This window comes from Elephas maximus, chromosome 6 (assembly GCF_024166365.1).
Source record: "Elephas maximus indicus isolate mEleMax1 chromosome 6, mEleMax1 primary haplotype, whole genome shotgun sequence".
In the NCBI taxonomy this organism is placed as follows: Eukaryota; Metazoa; Chordata; class Mammalia; order Proboscidea; family Elephantidae; genus Elephas; species Elephas maximus.
Window position 1 is genome coordinate 122,712,508 of NC_064824.1, and position 22,839 is coordinate 122,735,346.

Below are 22,839 nucleotides of genomic sequence, written 5' to 3' on the forward strand. Positions count from 1 at the left end.
TAGAGGGAAATGAAGTAAAAGCAGAAAAGTGCTGAGTTTGTGTTACAAAAACTGCGAAGGAGAAAGGGAAGGGAAGAACTAGGTAAATCGGTTTCCTATGATCTGACTACGACTTTAAGTAGGTTCATTTATATTGTTGTTAGGTGTTGTCAAGTCAATTCTGACTCATAGTGACCCTATGTACGACAGAACAAAACACTGCCTGTTCCTGCACCATCCTCACAATTGTTGCTGTTTCAGCCCATTGTTGCAGCCACTGTGTCAATGCATTTCACCAAGGGTTTTCCTCTTTTTTGCTGACCCTCTCCTTTACCAAGCATGATGTCCACTCCAGGGACTGGTCCCTCATGATAACATGTCCGTAGTACATGAGACAAAGTCTCGCCATCCTCACTTCTAAGGAGCATTCTGGCTGTTCTTCTTCCAAGAAAGATTGGTTTGTTCTTCTGGCAGTCCATGGTATATTCAATATTCTTCGCCAACACCATAATTCAAAGGCATCAGTTCTTCTTTGGTCTTCCTTATTCATTGTCCAGCTTTTACACAGTTCAGAAATTAAAGAAAAGATTCAGAAAAAATAAAGAACAGCCTTTCCTACCCTCCCTACAAATGTATTAAAAATTTTGCACAAAAGAATTAGCTTCTAGCAGTAAACACGGAGCCATTATTTTCCATGTTTTATTAGTGACCTCGGACGTGCCTTGGGGTAAGTTTTGGCATCCACAGAAGTGATCCTATGATTCCTGGGTATACTTCTATCTCTTCTTTCTCAACTTCTCATTCCAGCTCTCATAACTAAGTCTCCTCCCTACCCCAGGCTTAGTGCAAGACACCCAAACAGGACTGGTCCACCCAAATCCTTCAGCATGAGTTTTTGGCATGTATTGCAACAACTGGAGTCCCTAAGTAGTGCAAATGGTTGATGTGCTCAGCTGCTAACCAAAAAGTTGGATGTTCGAGTCCACTCAGATGTACCTTGGAAGAAAGGCCTGATGAGCTACTGAAAAGTCAGCCACTGAAAACTCTATAAAGCACAATTCTACTCTGAAATACATGGGGTCTCCATGAGTTGGAGTTGACTCGATGACAACCAATTATTACAACAAGTAAAATAGTACCCAGAAGTTTGGACTGGGTCTAAGAGGTAAATTGTCCCTGGTTCCTTTATTTTAACTTATGGGGGAAAATTATATTTGAGAGGTATCTTCCAAAATAAATTAAACAAATAAATAAAAATATATGTATCTACAGGCACAAGAAATAACTGAAAACTCTTCTCGAGTAGGAAGAGGGAACAAGGGACAGGGAAGATATGAGAAGATGGTTAATAACTTTCCGTTTATAAAGGGGAAGTTATTTTATCTCAGATCCTTTGCTCTCTTCTTTCAGTACAAAGAGTTTGTAAACAAATAAAATCCCAAAGGAATATTAAAAAAGATGACCACTGTATATTTACATTTTTCTTTCTTTCCGGAAAGCAACCATCAAACCAGCAAAGTTCTGCCAAACTTAGAAACCACTGAAATGATGGAAAGCAGGATTCCAAACTTGGCTTTAATCACCCGAATACAGAGGCTCCTCCTTTAATCCGACTCAATTTCCCTTGCTGCAGTTTTCTCAAATACCTTCTGAAGGGATGGAGGAAGGGAAAACGTTCAGTTATTTTGCAGACGAAACCTGTGTCCATTCTAGACCAGACCAGACCCGTTGCCATTGAGTTGATTCTGACACATAGCGACCCCACAGGACAGAGTAGAACTGTTCCATAGGGTTTCCAAGGAGTGGCTGGTGGATCCACTCCAAGATGTGTCTACTCCTAGGCTGCCTTTATTGGACAAGTCACATAACTGCTCTGTGATTCAGTTTCCTCCTCTGTAAAACTAGCGATAAGCCCCATCCCACCAAGTACCTCAGAGAGTTGCTATGAGGACCACATAGACACTGTGTTGGGAAATGATCTGAGAACTATCAGGCACCTCAGAACTTTTCCTCATAGGACCAGTTTGCCATTTTTTTAAAAAAACCTAAAGCTTCCCCACCCCCATTCAAAGCTAAGGCAGAAGAGCAAAAATTTCTAGAATTAAATATCAATGAACTAATGAAAGTCCTCTATCTCACCTTTATCTAACCTCTGGAATAAGATACTGCACTGAGGAATCCATAGTGATGGCAGGAGGCCAAGTTCTTTTCGTCATGAAGTCACATTTTATAGGTAGAGACCGCCTCCCCAATATCTCATAGCCATTTACTCAGACGATGTTCACCAACAATGGGGCCCAGGAGATGGGGGAGGAAACATTTATAGAGTTCCTACTGTGTGCACAGCTCCTACTGTGTGCACATGTTCTCTTACTGAATCCTCACATAGCCCTTCAGGTATGGTTGAGGTAAGAGAGATGCAGACGTTCAGTAACCTGCCCCAGTCACACAACAAGGAAGAGGAAGAGGTGAGAGAGCACCCAGGTCTCCCATCACCTGACACCAGCAGTTGCCAGAAGCTTCTCCCAGAGAGAAGGTGGAGATGGTCCTGTCACCTGCCTCTGCCTCGGCGCAGTCTCTCTGAGCCTTTTTCACTCCCCAGTCAGAGTGCAAGACTGGTATCAATTCGAGCTTTCACCTCTGCTTTTGCTCCAAGCTGCAGAAATGTGTTTCCAGCATATCTGACAACCTTCTCCCACACTGTTAAAATCACATACACCTTCCAGGACAAAATTCTTAATTGCTTTGATGAACTTATCATATGTGTTTGAATATAAGGTATCCCTAAGACCAGACAGTCCTCTTCTTTCCTCATTGAGAAGCATACAAACCCCTCCACCACTCCCACAAGTTTGGGTCAATGTGACTATATAAACTGTCTGACTAATATTCGAAACCACATAATTAAGATTCAGAAGGAGTGTTTTTCTTTCCATTTTCACTTTCCATGAACCATTTTTTTTTTTTGTAGGTACATTTTTCTTTATAGTATGCTTTAATACAAAGTTAAAGCTAGAATGCCATGGTCATCGAACTAATCTTGTAAGATAACTGACTTAAAATCCTGTTTACAAGGAAATGGAAATTTCTTTAGATAATGCCCTACCTTCCATAAGTGGGAAGAAAGAAATCAAGGCATTTTGACACTTAAATTTTATGTCCCTCTTTATCCTGTATGTGGTTGTTACCGCTGTGTTCTATCAAGTCGATTCTGACTCAAAACCCCAAACTCATTGCCGTCGGGTCAATTCCGACTCCTAGTGACCCTATAGGACAGAGTAGAACTGCCCCATAGGATTTCCAAGGAGTGCCTGGTGGATTCAAACTGCCCCATAGGGTTTCCTAGGCTGTTATTACTTTTTTTTTCTGAATTTTATTTATTTTATTGCTGTTATTGAGAATACACACAGCAAAACATACATGAATTCAATAGCTTCTACATATACAATTCAGTGACATTGATTACATTCTTTAAGTTGTGTAACCGTTGCCATCCTCCTTTTCTGAGCTGTCCCCCTTCGTTAACATAAACTCACTGCCCCATAAGGTTCCTATCTAACTTTCCAGTTGCTGTCGTCAATTTGATCCCATATAGACAGCTCTTAAAAGAGCCTAATGCTCAAGGCAGACCTTTTTTACTAGTTAAGTTAAACTACTGTTTGGTTTCAAGATGGCTTCAGGAGATATTTTTGGTTTTAGATTTAAAGAATATCTCAGGGCAATAGTTTCAAGGGTTCCTCTACCCTCCATGGCTTCAGAAAGTCTAGAGTCCATGAGAATTGGAAATTCTGTTCTCCATTTTCGATCAGGATTCTTCTATAGAATCTTTGATCAAAATGTTCAGTAACGGTAGCCGGGCACCATCCAGTACTTCTGGTCTCAGGGCAGAGGAAGCAGTTGTTCCTAAAGGCAATTAGCCACATATTCCATATCCGCCTCCTATTCCTCTCTTTCTTTCTCTGTTGCTCCAGGTGAATAGAGACCAAATGTAGTGCCTTGGATGGCAGCTTGCAAGTTTTTATGGCTCTAAACACTATGCAATGAACTAGGTGTAGAACAGAAGCACTAAACACATTATTAGGCCAATTACCTGGGAAGACCCATGAAACCATGACCCTAAACCACCAAACCAAGGAACCAAATTCCATGAGGTGTTTGGTTGTACACAAGCAGCCTAAGCAGCTACTCTTCTTATTTTGTCATTGTTGTTAATGTGCCTATCACACAACTTCTGCCATTTCAACTTTTTACAGGTGTACAAGTTACTGATGGCAATTACACCACCATATTTTTATACAAATGATGTGTGCCTTTTACATTTGTTTGCCAACTGCACTCTCCCCCCCGAGGTATTTTCATAAGTGCCCTATGCTAACATTTTTCTACAGCAACATATAAAAAAAAATTGGGATAGGGCACTTATGAAAATTCCTCATGGGGGAGGGCATGGTTGGCAAACAAACATGGAAAGGAGTGTTATTTGTGTAAAAACACAGCAACCGCTGTGCAACCCAACCCTTAATCAATGTGATTTTTCCATCACTGATAACTACCCTTTTCCCCCTCCCTCCTACCCCTGGTAACCACTAATAAACTTTGGTCTCTATACATTTGCCTTTTCTTGTCTTTTTATGTAAGTGAGGCCATACAATATTTGTCCTTTTGTGATTGGCTTATTTCACTCAGCATAATGTCTTCAAGCTCCATCCAGAGTAGCATGTATCAAGACTTCATTTCTCCTACTGGCTGAATAGTATTCCATTGTACGTATGTATCATGTTTTGTTTATCCATTTATCTGCTGACGGGCATTTATTTCCACCTTTTGGCTATTGTGAATAATGCTGAAACAAACACTGGTGTACAAATCTCCATTTGAGTCTCTGCTTTCAAGTCTTTTGGGTATATATCTAGGAGTGGAATTGCTGGGTCACATGGTATTTCCATTTTTAGTTTTTTAGGAACCGCCACACTGTTTTCCACAATGGCTTTACCATTTTGCATTCCCACCAGCAATGGATAAGGGTTCCAATTTTGCCACATCCTCACCAACATTTGTTATTTTCTGTTTTTTTTTTCTTAATGTTAGCCATCCCGGTGGGAGTGAAATGGTGTCTCATTGTGGTTTTGATTTGCATCTCTCTGACGGCTCATGATGCTGATCTTCATGATGCTGATCTTCTTTTCATATGTTTGGTGGCCATTTGAATATCCTCTTTGATAAAATGTCTATTCAAGTCCTTTGCCCATTTTTATAATTGGGTTATTTATGTTAAGTTGTTGAAGTTTTATATATATTTTGGTTTTTAGATTCTTGTCAGATATATGGTTTCCAAAAATATTCTCCCAGTTGGTAGTTTGTCTTTTCACTTTTTTAAAAGTCTTTTGATGAATGAAAGTTTTAAATTTTTATGAGGTCTCATTTATTGATTTTGTCTTTTGCTGTTCGTACTTTTGTTATTAATCCATTGTTGAAAGCCAGGCCTGACAGCATTCCCCTACTTGTTTTTCTAAGAATTTTATGGTTTTAGCTTGCACATTTAGGTTCTTAATCCATATTGAATTTGTTTTCGTGTATGCTGTGAGGCACGGATCCTGTTTCATCTTTCTGCAAGTGGAAATCCAATTTCCCAGCACCGTTCATTGAAGAGACTCTCCATTTCCCATCCAATGGACTTACCACCCTTGTAAAAAATCAGCTGACCACACATGCGTGCGTTTATTTCTGGACTCTCAATTCTATTCCATTCCTATGTGTCTACTATTATACCAGTACCAGGCTGCTTTGATTACTATAGCAGTATAGTATCTTTTAAAATCAGGAAGTGTGAGTCCTCCTACTTTGTTCTTCTCTTTCAACATTGTTTTAGCTATTTGGGGCCCCTTGCCATTCCATATAAAGTTGAGGATTGGTTTTTCTATTTCTGTAAAGAAGGCTGTTGGAATTTTGATTAAGACTGTACTGAATCTATAGATTGCTTTGGGTAGTATTGACATCTTAAGTCTTCTGATCCATGAACAAGGAACATCTTTCCATTTGTTTAAGTCTTCTTTAATCTCTTTCAGCAGTATTTCACAGTTTTCATTGCCTAAGTCTTTCATGTCCCTGGCTAGATTTATTCCTAGGTGTTTTATTCTCTTAGATGCTATTGTAAATGGAATTGTTTCCCTAATTTCCCTTTCAGGTTTCACATTGCTGATGTATAGAAAGGCAGCTGGTTTTTGTTTGTACCCTGCAACTTTGCTAAATTCCTCTATTAGCTCTAGAAGCTCTCTTGTGGACTCTGGGCTTTTCTATATATAGGATCCTATTATCCACAAAGAGAGATAATTTTACTTCTTCTTTTTCAATCTAGATACCTTTTATTTCTTTTTCTTGTCTTACTGCTCTGGCTTGGGCTTCTAATACAGTACTGAATAGAAGTGGTAAGAGCAGGCACCCTTGTCTTGTTCTCAGTTTCAAGGGGAAAGCTCTCAGTCTTTCCTCATTAAGTATAATGTTGGCTGTTGGCTTTTCATACATACCCTGAATTATATTGAGGAATTCCCCTTCTATTCTAATCTTCTTTAGGGTTTTCATCAAGCAAGGGTGTTGGATTTTAGCAAATGCTTTTTCTGCAACCACAGAGATAATTGTGTGGCTCTCTTCTTCCTTTGTTCTAATGATGTGGTATATTACATTGATTGATTTTCTAATGCTGAAAACATTCCCGCATTTTTAGAATAAATCCCACTTGGTCATGGTGTATGACTCTTCTAATATGCTGTTGGATTCTGTTCACTAGTATTTTGTTGAGGGTTTTTGCATCTATATTCATAAGAGATACTGGCCTATAGTTTTCTTTTCTTGTGGAGTCTTTGTCTGTTTGGGTATTGGGGTTATGTTTGCTTCATAGAATGAATTAGGGAGTACTCCTTCCTTCTGTATCTTTTGGAAGAGTTTAAACAGTATTGGTGTCAATTCTTCTCTAAGTGTTTGGTAGAATTCCCCAGTGACGACATCTGGTCCAGGACATTTTTCTATTGGGAGGTTTTTGATCACTGATTAGATCTCTTTACTTGTTATGTGTCTGTTGAGACTTTCCATGAAGCAATTTAATTTCAACTCTTCTCAAGTGTCGTCCACATTCCTGTTGCCACTTCCAGGTTGTCTAACAGTTTCCCAGAGCACGTCATTCCCTTTCCTTCCAGGTTGCCTGTGATACAGCACTTTTCTGAATCTATGTGTGATGCTGTTACTGAAAAATGCATCCTGAGCCATAAGAAGCCCTTCATACAGCATCAGGACAGTTGCCCTCCCTCATCGGTAAGGATATATTCACGATCCGCAGTGTAGTGCTGACTGCATCACTTTTTAAAGTGACTTTCTATATTCTTAATAAAGTTTCACCTGGCAGAGAATAGCTAGCTCCTTAGCAGACTCATTTCCTCTTCTTCCCAAGCACAGAGCTCAACTACACTTCCTAGGCTCAGCTGCAGTTGGGAGTGGCCACAAGAGTTGCAGCCAACTAAGTTGCAGTCAATGAGCCATGGCTAGAAGTGATATGCCACACCCAGGCCTGACCTAGCAAAACCTCCCATATGCAATCCTCCATCATCTTTCTGCTTCCATCAACTGGATATTGGCAAGGACATGACCTTGATAATCACCTGCTAAATACAGTGAAGCCACGAGATGGAAGGAGGCTGGGTCACTGAATCACCAGGTTTGAAAGAGACACACAGGTTTTGGACTTTATAGAAGTGGAAAATAACCTTCTATTATGTTTAAGCCAGGAGCCCCAGTGGCGCAGTGATTAAAGCATTTGACCGCTAACTAAAAGTTTGGCGGCTTGAACCCACCACCGGCTCCATGGCATAAAGATGTGGCAATCTGCTTCTGTAAAGATTTATAGTCTTGGAAACCCTATGGGGCAGTTCTATTTTGTCCTACAGGGTCACGAGTTGGAACTGACTCAACAGCAATGCGTTTGGTTTGGTTTTTGGCATGTTTAAGCCATTGTAACTGTTTGGGTTTATTTGTTACAACAACTAGCTTTAATACAACATTCAACATTCGGCAGTTGTGAAGGATGACCTCAGGAATAGCTACTAAATATGTATTAAATTTTTGTCCTTTTTTTTTTAAAAAAAAAAAAAACAACCCTTTTCATCATATAACCTCTGTAAGCATCCAGAATGAGCCCTGACTAAGTGGATTTCAGCTAATGAGCCTTCTCCACCTGCACTCAACCAATCGCTCATGAGTTTGATCCACTCAGCCCGGTCTGTGAACTCTTTAGGAGTGAACTTATTGTGCCCTTTGTAACATGGGATTTTGTAAGGACTCTAGTATGTTCCGGTTGCTTTCTTCCTGGGGAATAATTTTGAGGAAATTTTTTACTTCATATTCAGGGACAGGTTTTAAACTTGGACAGCATCTTTTCCATAGGGATTATTCCGTATTTTTGATGCCTTTTAATGACTTACAAGGCATCACCCAGGTCCCACTTTTGGCTTGTGTGCCTGACCCAGAGGAGACCAAGTCCTCATGCAGTTTCGTACACTCTGGTGTCTTGTAATTGTAAGCATTTAATACAAGCATGTTGAATAAAGTTACACAGGGGTAACGTTTCACACTCTTCCAAAGCTGTCCACCGAAATTTTACCTTCTGTTTTTAAGGGAACTAATTTCCTCTATGTGAAGTACCTGTGGTGTTCAGCTATGGAGAACAATGAGAATAATGACCAACTCGTAGCTGATAAAAATCAATAAATAGCAATTCTACAAAGTTTAAAGCAAAAAGGGTTTGAGGACAGTGAAGTAAAAGAATAAAAATGAGAACTGCATTACCTGTGGTGGCTCTTGGCATTGACATTTATCAGCACCGGACTCTGGCAGAGTAGAAACTTGCCTCTTGCGCAGAAGCTGAGTCCTAACTGATGGTTATACAACGTCTACGTGTGAAGTAGCGTTAGCACTGCTGAGTCTCCAGGCCCCCTGGGAAGCCAGGCATTACTGTCCTCCCCGTGTTCACAGAGGAGGAAGCTGAGGCCTGGAGATGCTCTATCACCTGTCCATGTTCCTTCTCATGGAGCCTTTGGGTTGCTCACCTACAGCATGAACTCAGGCACCACCTTTTGGGGCTGTTGTGAGGATGCAGTGAGGCAATGCTCACAAAGCACTGTGCCAACTTGCACTCTGGTCAGGGGGTCATGGACTGCTCTCCTGAAATCCTCTCACAACCAAGAAGGAAGGGAGAGGACTTCCTGCAGCCTTCCCCAATGATCTCAGAACACAATGATCACTGCCAGCTGGACCTCCAAACATCTTATTTGTTGCGCTCATTTTGGCAGTGGGTACATATAGACCCCGTAGGATACTGAGAGGCTGGGTGGGGGCACTGGGATTAGTCTGCTGCAGTGGAGAAATACTTTATTACTATGGTGCATGTAAAGAAGCCCTGATGGCAAAGTAGTTAAGTGCATGGCTGCTAACCAGTAGGTTGGTGGTTCAAAGCCACTAGCTGCTTTGTGGCAGAAATATGTGGTGGCCTGCCTCCGTAAAGATTACAGCCTAGGAAACACTATAGGGCAGCTCCGCTCTGTCCTACAGGGTTGCTATGAGTCAGAATCGGCTTGACGGAAATGGGTTTGGTTTGGTGTAGTGTATGAAGATAATAAAAAGCAATCTAACGTTGAAGCAATGTCATTATGGCTTTCAAATCCTCTACAGACTATTACGCACTTACTGCCTCCCCTCCTCCGCTATGGTACTAGTATAGTCTACGTTCTATCTTTAACTAGTAAAGTATCACAGATGTGTCTCTTCTGTCAAATAGATAAGATCCTCAAAGCTTGAGTTGTTTCATGGATACTTCTGTGTCCTTCAGCACACCTACTATAGAGCATTGTTGCTTTTAGCTGCCGTGGAGTTGGACTCCGACTCATGGGGACCCCATGCACAATGTGATTGGACCATTGTGATCCATAGGGTTTTCACTGGCTGATTTTTCAGAAGCAGATTGCTAGGCCTTTCTTCCTAGTCTGTCTTAGTCTAGAAGCTCTGCTGAAACCTGTTCCACATCATAGCAACAGGCAAGCCACCACTGACAGATGGGTGATGGCTCTGCCTGAGGTAGGCTAAACCTGGTTCCACTGCATAGAAGGTGAGAATTCTACTGCTAAACTACCACTGTCCCCCCTATAGAGTAAGAACTCAAAAACAAGCTCTTAAACTACATGCAACCCAGATACAACAGGGCTGCCACCTTCTACTCCCTTGAAGTTCCATGTAGGACAGACTCATTAAGAGCAAGTCTTGTTGAATTCCTTTTACTCTCTGAGAGCAGGCTGGTGAATAGCTTAGAGAAGAGACAGAAATTAGCAAAGTGCCGCTAGGGAAATGACTATGAAAGCCCCCCGGTCAGTGGGGTACTGTGGGGGCTAATCAAGGATGGGTGACTGGTGAAGGGAGTTCTGCTGTCAAACAGAACCCAAACTTGGCAGCTGGAGAGGTGACGGTCAGAGACATGAGCTCTCAACTTGCCACAGCCGTGACCTGGCTAAGTGACTTCAATTCTGCATTTCTCAATCCCCTGGCTGTAAAATGAGAACAATACTAGCTCTGCAAGGAAGGCAACATCGTGGTCATCTCCATTCTTAGCACAGAGCGGTTAACTATTTTGCCTAAAGCCGAGAGCAACTAAGCATGACGGAAAAAACAAACAAACCAACAACAGTTCCTGTTGATGATTCCAGCTCATGGTGATCCCATGTGGGTCAGAGTAGAACTGTGCTCCATAGGGTTTTCAGTGGCTGTGATCTTTTGGAAGTAGATCACCAGGCCTTTCCTCCGAGGTGCCTCTGGGTGGATCTGAACCACCAACCTTTTGGTTAGTAGCTGAGTGCTTAACCATTTGCACCACCTCCTAAGTACAGAGTTGGAGTTTTAACCCAGGTTCTTTTGATTCCCAAATTCATCATCTGTCCAGCAATGTTCCGACCTTTGGCCTGTGGTGCCTTGTAGTGTTGCTCGCTCAGCCATTAATATTTATCCTCAGCTCACTCACTGAAACAATGTCTTGGAAGGAACAGAAAATCTCCACCGTGCAGGGCCCCATACCTGGGTCAACATCGCACCTTTGGGACAGTGAGCAGGTTGTGCTGCACACCTGAATCTGTTTTCTCACCTGTAAACTAGGCCTAATTCCTACTTTTCCAGGGCTGTTAGAATTCAACAAGATGATGCATAAAATATGCTTCCCGGTGCTGGACACCCTACGTTTTCACTTCCTGCCCTCCTTCCAGCATCTGCTGGGCTCCTCTGTGTTAGGTACTGTGAAAGGAGCACAGAAGGATAAGATAGACCATGAAGTGCTTGAGGGTTTCTACCAGGGCAGATAAGACACTCATGACCGGCATCTCCGGTAGAGAGTGAGACAAGGGCATCATTTTGCCATGGTGCATGTAAAAAAAAAAAGTACTTTTCCTACTCAAAGAAATTTGAGGCCAATAAGTGATATGTATGCACGGGAATAACCAAGTTTTCGGTACTTGTTGAATTAACTCACGTTTTTTAGTACGATTAGTACTTTGGTATTCATGATTTACCACCTTGCTGCACAAGCATGGGTTTATTCTGCGTACATCACCATCGTCCACCAATCTTCCAAATTGCTATTTTAGCTAATACGTTATTAACAAAGTAACACTGGGTGGACATAGGTTAATATGAGTCTTTTAGTAAATTAATTTCAGAAAAAGTCACACCTTTAGGACAAATGTTGCCTTATAACTAAGTCATCAAACACACAAATGGCCTGGCATCTCCCATCTCAAGGAGTCCTGGTGGCGCAGCGGTTTAAGTGTGTGGCTGATAAATGAAAGGTTGGCAGTTTGAACCCACCAGCAGCTCCACAAGAGAAAGACGTAGCAGTCTGCTTCCATAAAGATTACAGCCTTGGAAACCCTATGGGGCAGCTCTACTCTGTCCTATAGGGTTGCTATGAGTTGGAATTGACTCCACGGCACTGAGTTATCTACCATCTCAAAGTCACAGCTACACTCCAGGTGTAGGCACAGGCTCACAGGGCTGTATGGAACTCCGAGTGAGTATCTGCTAGTCAAATCCTAAAAATTCATACCAGTGGCAGCAGAACACAGATTTCCTACCTAGGAAAGTTTGCTGAAGTTAACCCAACATTCTTAGAACTCTTTTTTACAATGGAGGAATCAAATCATCATGAGATGGTCACATGTTTTAAATATGTTCAGCACGTGTTTAAAATGGTTACTTCTGGGTATGCAGACATCATCAGACACAGTGGAATAACGTTCACAGTCTGAAAAACAAGGATGAAAAGAGAAGGCTCTGAATGCTACACTTGCAAAGACCTAAATATTAAACCAAATACACTACCTTTCCTACTGCATAGACATTTATTCATTCTTCAAAACTAACATAAGAAAGGAAAATAAAAGCGCCAGCCTGGCTGGGCTGGCTTGCAACATACACTAGCCCATGGAACCTTCTATTTTAACACGGCTCCTCACAAACACAAGGGTGGAGTCACAGAGAGGTCATTTACTGACCCGGCATCCTTTGCTCCGTGGCCAGTTTGTGAAGAGCCTGAAACCTGCCTGAAGGACAGACGACCAGCTGCCCACCGAGAGCATTACAGGAGCAAAAGCAGCATGCGAACACAGAACAAGTAGATTATTCACCAGGTCAAAAAACACAATGAAAACACACATCTTAGAAGAGTGAGCTGTTCACCTGTACCACAAATACAGCACCACCACAGCCAAGGCCACCTCCTGCTCCATGAGCCAGCCTGTGCCAAGTCACTGTGTTTAGCAGCTAAGAGATACTCTCTACTTCATCCTCACAATAGCCTGGAGGTGGCACCATTACATGCAATTTAGAGATGAAGAAACTAAGGCTTGGAGAAAATTCAGTAACTTGCTTATGCCCTCAGTTAGTAACCGATAAAGTCTACATTCAAACCAAAGTCAATCGACTGCAAATCCTCCATACTCTTAACTGCTACACTATAGTCTAAAAAAAAAAAAGAGAGAGAGAATAACAAGCAACAATGTCTACTATTTAGAAGTGCCAAATTTTGAAATAAAGGTAACTGTGAAATTTAGAAAAAGGAAAGTTAAACCCCAAGCATCGTTCTAAGCAAAGTCTCCCCACATTTGTGGAGTTCAATTCAACATCTTTTAAAAATCACCATCATACTTATTCTTTGGTTACGTTGAGATTCATCCAGCTCAGCCTAAGTAACTCACTTGGACTCTGGGCAAATACACTCTACCTTTTCAATCCAAAGGTCAGTACTAATTTTAGATTCAAATCCCAGAAAAAAACAAGTGCCTAATGAAGAATTGGGGACAAATGGCAGAAAAACATTACTTCAATCATCACACAAATGTACTGGCCTCTTTCCATCTTGTGTGTTTTTGCTGTGTTTCTGAAGGGTATCATGCATCAAAGTGAGAACATGGTCTTTTGAAAGGAGGCATGTCGTTTGATAGGAATTTCTTTTTAAGAAGGTATAAATATTGATGAGATGTAAATCTTTGAAAATTCAGCTCACAGTTCATACATTTACAGACTTGGGCTCAGGCACTGGCATCAACACACACAGGTTGTGTGGCTGTCGACACATCGGCTCCTCCACACCCTCCTTTCCACACCCGGATGAGTGGGAATGATATTAGTACCTGTCCTCTAGGCAGGCATGAGGCACAAGGAGATAACACAGAGCCTCAGCCAACTGGAAATAAATACCAATGGCAGTTAGGGCAGCACACTCCTCTCAATACTTCTTCCCCTCCTGACCACAGGGTTGAACATGTGGCCCAGACTTGGCCAATCCAGGGCCCCATTCCCCTGGGCACAACCACTGGATCGGGGAAGGACACATGACCCAAACTCATCCAATGAGAATCCCTCCCTAGGATTTTTCCAACTGGAACTAGTAGGGAAGCTCCTCTTTCCACTTTGATCATGAAGCTGTAAAAGACACGCAGTCATGGGCTCTTCTTACGAGAGAACAAAGACAACCTGTAGAGAGAAGCAGAGACAAGAGACACAGAGGGAGAGAAAAGAGTCTCAAGGCCCTCCCTGAGTCTCTGGTTCCAGCCACCTGCAGGGCCAGAGCCCTCTCTGCCATGAAGCAATGTAAGTCAACACCTCCTCCTGTTATACCCTAGGTTTTTGCCTGCATTATTTTGAGTTGCATTTCTGTACTTTTCCCTCAAAGATAATGAAGTCGTTAATAGCTCACATAATCTGAACAGTGACTACATCCTCAATCAAAATAATTTCTTCCTATGTGGAGTCCTCATTTAAAAACAAGGGGTAAAATTGGAATTTTAGTAAAAGAAGCAAACACTGACATTGTTTATATAGTGTCTCCTCCAAAGAAAGGAAGAAAAACATATTTTCATTTGCAGTCTCTTTATTCTTTCTCGAATGGGCTCTGTATGTGGTGTTGAACTCTGTCTCACATACCCACACCCACACATGCCTCCAGGATTTGGCCCATAAAAACCTGGGATAAAAACAAGTGGCTAGTTTTTCCATATTTCTATTAGCTGGCACTATATGGAGGGGAAAGTGAGGGAAGCGGGGGGCTGATGCTATATTTGGTATGCTCTCAAGAGAAATTCCCCAGGTTACCACTGGGAAAGGAAACATGAAACAGAAACAAAATTCATTTACCAAGATTTGCAGCCATGACAAGAAATCTTTTCTGCCTTTTTAGAGGATTTTTTTTTTTTTACATTAAAATCTCTTCCACATTATCTTCCTCCCAAAAATTAACAGACAAAAATAGAAAGACACGGTAAATTCTAATTTCAAATTATATTCCGAAGCAAAGGGCAAAGTCTGAGGTCAAACTGAGGCAAGAGTACAGGGTGTTCCTCATCTGATCCTGAATTACAGCATCTACCCCAACCCCTGAAAGAACTCAAGGGTGCAAGTGGGAACATGTTTGCCAAAATACGAATAGTCAGGGCATTGCTTAGGCTCAGCAGCCATTCCCATCCATGAACAGAGCCACAGAGAGGAGCACAGCTTCTCTGGGCTGAGCTTACTGCCAGACCTAGCCATCTGACAGCAGAAAAATGGCAGAATCACTGAAGTGTAAATAGACATGGCCTGTTGGAGAAGGCAGCACTGCTCAGAAGCGAAATAAAATCACATGAAGGGGCTGCCAAGAGTTGTAACTGACTCAACAGCAACTAAAAACAACAACAAAATCTTTCAGTGTACTTAGACAAATTATGAACTTATAGATAAGAAATCACCTGAAGAAATAGTTTATTGCATTTGACTCTATTATTCCACACCTAAGGACATCTTTTAAAACCCAACCTTGATTTTCAGATATGGCATGAATCTACTCATGGTTTTGGAAAGAAAAGATGTGCACATTTATGGGTGGAGAACAGTGGTTTCACCAAGAAGGCCCAAGCATAACGGGACCAAATTTATTTAACATTTTTATAAATGGTTTCATATGGGAAAACAAGCTAAATCTTCATGTTTGCCTTCAACGCCATTTCTGTGTACTAAAGAGCCAAGCTAATGGGGATTAAAGAATGATTTCATAGGGTAGTAAGAATAGGTTTTAAAAAAAAATAGAGACACAAGAACTTCATGGTAGGCAAACAAAGAACAATACATTTAAGAAAAAAAACATTTGGACCTGACATTTCTGAGAAAGTTGGATCAGAAAGGAAAGTAAGCCAAGAAGTTATAGTTTTTGTTTTTAAAGGAAAAGATGCCTTTGAGATCATTTAAATCAACATACCCATTGTACAGACAAGGAAACTGAGGTCTAGATGGTCAACTGTACAGATAGTCAATGACACAGTCTAGGCCCTCTGTCAACTCAGGGCTCTTTCCATTGAACTTGACTGAAGACATTAGGCAAAAAAAAAAAAAAAAGGGAAAGGTCAGCAAGAGGCCACATATCATCATCACTGAGAAGGATAATGGAAATAAACCAGAAAACCGTCTCCTACCTTGTATAAACCATGAAATGCAAAGTGCAGCCCAGCCAATGTCCTCAAGGAAGACACAACCAAACCAAAAGAGGTTCAGATGAGGATAAGCGAAGTGAACGCAGGCACAGAAGCTCTTCTGTGTCAAACCTCTGCTTTTTTCTTAGCAATGCTCCATCTTGCAAGACATGGTTAATCAAAGACTTAAAAAGTGTGGAGATACACATTAAATTCAGGAGTACCAGAGGGAGGGGTGAGGATCTGGGCAAAGGGCTCTGGTTTAAGCCTGAAATACAAGTACCCTTCCATAAAATGTGGAATTAACTTATGAAAAATATGAATATGATTTAGTTCAGACACCCATTAGATGCCTTTGGGCCACATACCACTGCTGATGCAAATTAAAGGAAAACACAAGCACTGTCTCATGGTGCTTAGTGCCCAGTGGGTAAAACACGATGCTGTAACACAGTAGGAGGCAGTGGTGGCTCCATGGTAGAATTCTTGCCTTCCATGCAGGAGACTTGGATTCGACATCCAGCCAACGCACCTCATATGCAGCCACCACCCGTCAGTGGAGGCTTGTGTGTTGCTATGACGCTGAAGAGGTTTCAGCAGAGCTTCCAGAGGGACTGTGACGAAAGGCTTAGTCAGCTACTTCCAAAACGCAGCCAGTGGAAACCCTAAGGGTCCCAACAGTCCTATCCGAAATGGATCACTGTGATGGCACAGGACCTGGCAGGGTTTCATTTCGTTGTACATGGGGTCATAATGAATTGGGTGCTGACTCGATAGTGGCTAATAACAACAACAACAACAAATAGCATTGTAACAACCATGGTAAAGGTAGGCATGAGGTAGGGTGTATGTGTGTGCATGCTGCATGTATGCACAGGGTGTGGGGTAGTGATTGCCAGGAAAGACTTTTGGGAACAGGTAATATCAGACTTGAGTCTTGAAAACAGGGAAGGCAGCCAGACCATGAACAAAGTAGAAAGAAACAGGGAATTCTAGGTAGAGGTGGAGCAGGAGCAAAGGCAAGGAGCAGCCAGGGATGGGGAGACAACAGGAAGTTCAGATTTTTGAGAAAATAAAGTTAAGGAAGAGGACAAGGCAGGGGAGGTTGGAAGGGGTTGGAGAAGACTTAGGTTTTGTCAGTGTCGTTACAAATGGCCAGCAGCCTGGTGGAGCCCTGGAGAGGACAGAAGATCACTGTGGAAAGTTCCCTGGCTGACTGCTGAGAGAAACTAGAGCTCCGGACCAGGGTGGTCCAAAGACAGCTGAGTGACCTCGGGAATACACCATGTGCTAAAGGGGGCCTGCCATGTTTCAAGGGTCGAGGGTCCTCTGACACCCTGTGCCTCGATATTCTCAGCCTCCCCATTGCTGTTTGGGACAAGGTGGTGGTAAGGAACAGGGAGCATGACGAGGTCTATGGAAAAGGTTTGTAAACAGCAGAGACTGCAGTGTTGACAGAGAGGAGGTAATATCAGAATTATGCATTAATCAGCCTCCTTGCAGAATACACCGCAGACCACCAGAAGAAAAACAAATCCATCTTAGAAGAAACACAACCAGAATGATCTTTACAAGTGACGATGACAAGACTATGGCTTGCTTACTTTGGGCAGGCCATCAGGAGAGACCAATCTCTAGAAAAGGACACTATGGTAAAGGAGAGGGTCAATGAAAATGAGGAAAACCCTCAATAAGATGGACTGATACAATAGCCACAGCAATGAAAAACATAACAATGATAATGAAGATGGCACATGAGTGGGCAGTGTTTCGTTCTGTTTTATGTTAGGCCGCCATGAGTTGGAGCCAACTCCACAACTAACAACAACAGTTCAAACGCATTTTGGGAAACTCAGGTGAAAGACCACATGTAGACAACACCACATGCAAACAGGGAGCTCCTGTCAACCCGAGAGACAGAGCCTGAGATACACAGCCTCTCCTTCAGAGGCCAGGCTTATCCCAAAGGCAAGAGGAAGGCATTGCATTTTCACCAGGCAGGACACAGCAGGTCTGGATGGAGGAGGGGGAGAGGGCAGGCACCCCAGTAGTAACGTGGAAGATAGCTGGAAGGGGCCCAAAATCAGCACAGGAAAACCAGGCGGATCCTGTGCAATGCCCCATCAAGGACTCATCAGGCTGCCAATAGTCATCTCAGCCTGGGGTCGCTAGCTCAGAGGCCCACAGGAAGCAGGCAGGCACTGGAATGAGGGCGACAGGTCCAGTGAGCCACCAGAAGGCCAGCAACCTCCAGTATAAGACACTAGAATACCACTACCATCCCACTGTTGCCACATGGGAAGAAAGGCCTCACACTCTATCTTGTTTGATTTTTAAGAGAAGTGATAAATCCAGGTGACATCTCCAGATTTCTAAATATTAACTCAGTTTTTGTAAACTTTTCTTAGGCCAACAACAGGTATCTGCCAGCCGGAAGTGGCACACTGAGGGCTGTTTTGCCATTTCTGGACTAATGCAAGTTAAGGCCTGTGTGGCTGGAGAGGAGGTTTAAGGGATTTCATAGCATGGAGAAGCAACAGGACTTGGAGATCAGGTGGTTGTGGGCGCTGGAGGAGCCCCGCATCACCGTGAAGTTCTTGCTTTAATACCTTAGTGCATGGTGGAGCCACCACACATACCAAAAAAAAAAAAAAAAAAAAAGGGACTAAGTGTGGCTAAGGATGGAATGGGTATGGAGGGGATAGAGAAAACTAAAATTAGTTTTTTTTTTTTTGCCTATAAGATATGGACAAGTCCACTACATTGCAGGAAGCGAGTCTGGAACACCAGAGAACGCTCCTAACTTAGAGGGACACATTTGGGACTCACTCCATACTGGTGACTACTGAAGCTATGGGAATGCAATTCTCCCAAAGACTCTATGTAGAGTGAGAAGAGGGGAGAGGACAGAGTCCTGGGTGACCCCAGAAGGTAGTGGAGATGCCAGGAAGGTGGGAGGAAAACCAGAAGATGACAACTACGGAGGAAAGAAGCATCAAAAAGGAATGAAGAAAGATTCACATAAATGCCCCAGAGAGGTCTAGAGAGTACCGGCAAGACGACTAGTTCAGGAAATTGTGGGGGTCTTCTCCTACTTTGGGAAGAAGTGGGAGCAGAAGCCAGCTTGCAGGGAGCTGAAAATGAAGGGGAGGTTGGAGAAGTGTTGACTAGTTTAAGAATGGTGGTAACTAGATATGAGGTGGGAGATGCAGGCCTGAGGGGGACTAAGGCACTTTTTAAGAATTGCTATAAAAGAGGAGATAAAAATGAGAGAAAGGGGTAAGATTCCTGAGGAGGGAGATGCTGGGGTTCAGGACACAGCTGGAAACATTAGTCACTGCCAGAGAGGACTCCTCTCTAACTTTCTCTAAGTTCCTCATTCCAACTTGATTTCTGCTCATTTTTTATCATATATTATATAATATCATATCGTTGTTTGCTTTTTAATTATCTATTTTCTCCCAAAAGAATGATGGTTTCAAGAAAGCAGGGACTTGCTATATTTACCATATCACTAGGGCCTAGCAAAGTACCTAGCACAGAATCAAAAAACCAACCCTTTGGTTAGCAGCTGTAGCACTTACCCACTACGCCACCAGGGTTTCCTAGCACAGAATAGATACTTGAAAACACTCATTGAATGACTCAGAAAACAGGGAAAATCTTGTCTCAGGGAATGGACTAGGACATGGAGAGCCTTCAATCTGGGTGGCCTCTATTTTCTTGGTCCAAAAAAAAAAAACAAAAACAAACCCGTTGCCATCGAGTCGATTCCAACTCATAACAATCCCATAGGACAGAGTAGAACTGCCCCACAGAGTTTCCAAGGAGCGCCTGATGGATTCAAGCTGCCAACCTTTTGGTTAACAGCCATAGTACTTAACCACTACTCCACCAGGGTTTCCATTTTCTTGGTAGAAGGGTTTAAAGAAGGGAAAGAAAAGAGGAGTGAAGAGCTTGGAGATCTCCTGCCTTAAAGAAGAGTTACAATGGAAGTACAAATTTTTGACCTAAAAAGACAGGAGGTCGTGGCTTAGGGGAACTTAGATACTGGAGTTTCTGATTTCAGAACCTAAGCACGCCTGGGTGAGGTTGAGACTCAGATGTAGTTTGAGCAATGAGTAGCTGGAGTTGACTTTGAGATGGTCAATGAGGTAAGAATCTAGTTCGTCATCACCCACGTGGGCTTTGGGACCAGAGTAGGTGAGAAAGCCCATGAGCCAAAGTCTTCTATGATGTGCAGAATGACTGGCTGGCAGAGGTGCAGCCAGAGACCTGTCCAGGTCACATTCTCAGTTCCAACTCTACCACTTCAAACAATCCCTTACTAGTATTTAATCATTCATGCGTGGAACTGAAAATGATCTCTTGCAAAGATTCCCTTCTTCAAGAATAAAAGATGAATGACATCTTCATGACCTTCAGTAGTTACCCTGCAGTGTATAATATTTCCAAACATCATTTCAATAAAGCATCATAAAACTTGGGGGTTGAAAGGAACCTTAGATGATTTAGGCTAACACCTTCATTTGCATAGCTGAAGGAAATTTCTGATAAAATGTTGCAAACAGCACATAATTATTGATTTAGATATGCCAGTAAGGTTTAAAAGTACCCTCAATTTTTGCAGTGAGCCTTAAAAAAAAAAAGTATACAAATTAGTAATGCTTGCGTTTCCTCCATGTATCTTTGGATATAAAATCTCCAAAGTAAAAAATTATGATGTTAATTGTTCCTGAACAGTTCAGAGAAGTAAACTGCTTCCTGGCTTGAAAGAGGAAGTCAAATCTTCAAACACCTTTTTATGCTGATGCTAAGTGAAAGAACGTCCTCTTCAAAGCGATCAAAGCAAGACACAGCAGCATTTGAGGTTTCTCAAGAGAAGCATAGACGAAAACTATCTTCCTTTCATTAAGACACTAAAACCTTCAATAGCATCTTCCATAATAACTGAAGGTGGAGTGCTGTCTTATGTAACAGCATCCCTCCTGCCCCGCTCAGTTTGTGGACAAAAAAAAAACCTAAGCCCTTTGCCATCAAGTCGATTCTGACTCACAGTGACCCTACAGGACAGAGGAGAACTCCCCACACGGTTTCCAAGGACAGGCTGGTGGATTCGAACTGCCGACCTTTTGGTTAGCAGACAGCTCTTAACCACAGTGCCACCACGGTTCCAGACACATTAAATAATACCTAATTCCGCTCAGTAATTTCTGAGCACTTTCCCCTTACCTGAAGTCACTATCAGGACCACACAATTCCCATTTCTACAGATTTGAAAATAGCAAAGCTCTGTTCAGTAGGTTTAAGTCGGTTGCCGGAGGCCAGTGTAAGCGCTCTCCCTAAAATCACTGGTCACCATCCACCAGCTCAGGTAGAGGTAACAAGAGTCCGTTTGTCTCTCCCTCTCCTGCGTCGCACACGCAAAGTACCGGGTAGGTTGGGACCTCAGGATAGGGTCACGAGCGCCAGCTAGGATGGAAGGAGAGAAGCCACGCTGGAGTCGGGGACTCTCTCCGCCGGCCTGGGGCTCCCAGCTGCAAGCACATCTGGACTCCACAGCTGGCGCGGCTTCTCCTCGCCCAGCCCGGCTCCCACTCGGGGTTCCCAACGCGGCAGGCAGAGCGGTCCGGCACGCGCCCAGCCTTTGCCAAGGCAGTCTGGGGAGGTGAGAAAGTTCCCTCCGCCTAGACCTCGGCGCCCCCAGGCCCCCAGCCTCCGGCCGAGAGCAAGGTCGCGGCCCAGAGCCGGCGACGCTCGGAGCCCCAGGGACCGTCCCCTCCCGCCCCCGGTGCCCGGGCTCAGCCACGGGGCGCGCAGCTCCCCCGCCCCTAGCCCTGGGGCGCGCAGCCCGTACTCACCGGCTTCGCTCTGGATCCCCAGGTGGCAGCCCGAGAGCCGGCTGCCGGAGCCAGGTCTCGGCGGGGCGGGGCGGGGCGGAGGCGGCGGCAAAAAAGGTCAGGGAAGGCAAGCTGGGCGGCGCGTGCAACCCCGCGCCGCGAGCGCAGCTCTCCGCAGCCCCGCGCAGCCCGCGCAGCCCGCGAGCCCCCGGCAGCCCCACGCAAGCAGCGCAGCCCGGTGCAGTCCGCGCCGTGAGCTGGCGGCCGCGCGCCGGGGGCTTTATCGCCGCCGCCCCCGCCCCTTCCTGCCGCCCCGCCTCCCGCCGCCCCGCCCCGCCTTCCCGCCGCCGCCTTTGTGTGCCCATAACCCGCAGCGTCCCGGCGCCCGGCTCCCATCTGGCCACCCTCTCCAGGGTCCCAGTCGTGGGGAGGGGCTCAGAAAAGATCTGAAGACACGTCAACCCCGAGGTGCGGCGCCAGCCGGGCCGAGGTGCGCGTGTGTCCCTGGAATCACGGGTGGTGGGGGCGGGGGACACAAGGATTCGTGGGCACTCGAGGCACGCCTGGGATTCGGGGCACGCCGTCTTGGCTGCCCCTTGGGAGAGATAGAAGGGCCCCGGGAGGGTGCTTACCGGCCCTGCTGATGGGGATAGCGGTGCCCCAGAGCCGGCTTCTCCCTGCCTCGGCGGGGGCAGGGGAGCGGCAGTGTGTCGCCTCAGGCAGATGGCGGACAGGGGAATCCAGGAAACTCTATTCCTGGCTAGGGGTTACAGCATGAGGTCTTCGCAGAGTCCTCGGAACCCTGTGAGCAATAGAGAGGTACAGACTCCAGAGGCCGGAGACGGATGCCTGTCCCACTCCCAGCTTGCTAACCTGGATCTCCTGGGTTCCTTTGCGTCAGGTTCTGTTTGTAGGGACCCAACTTTGATGACATGATTTTGTGTTGCCCGTAGTAGCACGACCCACAACCAGCAGGCCCGCAGCCCCAACAGAAATTAACG

General features: G+C 44.1%; 1 protein-coding gene across 2 annotated transcripts in view; it reads right to left on the minus strand.

Moving 5' to 3' along the window:
* SERPINE2 (serpin family E member 2) overlaps nt 1-22,492 on the minus strand; it is an 82,390-nt gene extending 59,898 nt beyond the window's left edge. The window contains exon 1 of one of the 2 annotated variants that reach the window (XM_049888317.1): nt 22,471-22,492. The gene's annotated coding sequence lies outside the window, so the exon portion shown is untranslated. Of the gene's footprint in view, nt 1-21,859; nt 22,086-22,470 lie in introns of those variants that run through there. The other variant, XM_049888318.1, reaches the window with a different exon arrangement.
* Between the last annotated feature and the right edge of the window lie 347 nt (nt 22,493-22,839).